Genomic DNA, 2,270 nt, shown 5'->3' with positions numbered 1-2,270 from the left:
TAAATAAATAAATTTAAAAATAAATAAATAAATAAATAAAATGCTTGGGACTTGAAGTATTTCAGATCTGGGAATATCTGTGTGTATATTCATGTGCATGAGTTGGGTATAGGATCCAAGATTGAGTCACAAAGTTAATTTACATTTTGTATACCTTGTATACATAGCTTGAAGGCAATTTTATACCATCTTTTGAATATTTTAATATTTAAGTATTTTAAAACTTTACACATAAAAATACAAGGTTTCAAGGTTTTGGGGAGGCAGGAAAAGGTTTATTTTATTTTAAGGTCCATTATCCCAGGAAGTTAGGGCAGGAATTTAGAGCAGGAACCTAGAGGCAGGAGTTGAGACAGAGGCTACGGAGGAGTGCTGCTTACAGGCTTACTTCCCATGGCTTGCACAGTCTGTTTTTTTTTCCTTTTTCTTTATTTTCTTTTTTGAATTTTTTTTTAAACAATCTTTTTTATTTTACATACCAATCCCAATTCCCTCTCTTCCCTCTTCCCACTCTCCCCACCTTCTCCTCATCCCATCCCCCATCCACTCCTCAGAAAGGGTGAGGCCTCCCATGGGAGTCTACAAAGTCTGTCACATCCCTTGAGGCAGGACCAAGGCCTTCTCCCCTGTATCTAGGCTGAGCAAGGTATCCCTCCTTCAGGAATGAGCTACAATAAGCCAGTTCTTGCACTAGGGATAAATACTGGTTCCACTGTCAGTGGCCCCACAAACTGCCCAAGCCACACAACTGTCACCCACATTCAGAGGGCCTGGTACAGTCTTATGCAGGTTCCCCAGCTGTCAGTCCAGAGTCAGTGAGCTCCTACTAGCTTGGGTCAGCTGTTTCTGTGGGTTTCCCGATTATGGTCTTGACCCCTTTGCTCATATCTTTGCTCCTCCCTCTCTATGACTGGACTCCAGGAGCTTGGCCAGGTGCTTAGCTGTGGATCTCTGCATCTGCTTTCATAAAGGTTCTATGAAGACAACTAAGGGAATTATCAATCTGATTACAGGAGAAGGGCAATGAAGACATCCTCTCCACTATTGCTTAAATTCTTAGCTGGTGTCATTGATTTCAAGGTATTTTTATGTGTAGCTCAAGACAATTCTCTTTCTCCAGTGTGGTACAGAGAAGCCAAAATGTTAGACACTCCTAATAACAGACATTATGTTGTCATGTTAGTGCTCAAAGAGTTTTGGATATTGCAGCATCTTGCATTTCAGATTGCCAGATTAAGATGCCCAATCTGCCTTCCATTGTATGAATGTATCATTTTTTTTAATCTATTCACCTGGTGGACATTGAATTGTTTTCAATTTTAGGTGATTTTCTTCTTTTTTCTTTTCTTTCTTTTTTTTTTCTTTCTTTTTTATTTTTAATGTTCTTTGCCATGGGAAGCTTCAGGTCTCCTGAAACTGGAGTTACAGAGAGTTGCAAACTGCCATATGGGTGCTGGGAGTTGAACCAGGGTCCTCTAGAAGAGCAGTCAGTGCTCTTAAACACTGTGCCATCTCTCCAGGCCCTTTAGGCTATTTTAAATAAAAGTTTGATGATTTTCATACAAGCCTCCTTTAGGACGTATGTCTTCATTTCCTTAGGGTAAACATCTGGAAGTAGAATGGCCAGTTTTTATAGAAGCTGACAGCCCAATGGTTTTCTAAGCAGGCATTTACTTAGATTATACCCACTGCAGTATACAAGCTGAGCACTTCCACAGCTTCACCAACAGCTGATGTGGTCAGTCTCTCAAAGAGAAGAATATCTGAGGGGTATGAAGTGGTATCTTATGGTACTGGGTAGTTTTGTGTGTCAGCTTGGCACAAGCTAGAGGTTATCAGAGGAAGGAGCCTCAGCTGAGGAAATGCCTCCGTGAGATCCAGCTGTAAGGCATTTTCTAAACTAATGATTGATGACGAGGAGTCCAGCCCATGGTGGGTGGTGCCATCCCTGGGCTGCTGGGTTCTATAAGAAAGCAGACTGAGCAAGCCATGGCAACCAAGCCAGAAGCAGCTCCCCTTCATGGCCTCTGCTCCTGTCTCCAGGATCCTTCCTTGTTTGAGTTCCTGCCCTGACTTCCTTCAGTGATGAACAACAATGCTGAAGTGTAAGCCAAATAAACTCTTTCCTCCCCAACTTGCCTGTTGGTCATGGTATTTCATCTCAGCAATAGAAACCATAACTAAGATATTTATTTGTATATACATATATTCCTAAATATAACCTATTGAGTCCCTATTATGTTTCTTGTGTGTGTGTGTGTGTGTGTGTG

The sequence above is a fragment of the Microtus ochrogaster genome, linkage group LG3 (assembly GCF_000317375.1).
Source record: "Microtus ochrogaster isolate Prairie Vole_2 linkage group LG3, MicOch1.0, whole genome shotgun sequence".
NCBI lineage: Eukaryota > Metazoa > Chordata > Mammalia > Rodentia > Cricetidae > Microtus > Microtus ochrogaster.
This window is presented reverse-complemented; position numbering follows the sequence as displayed.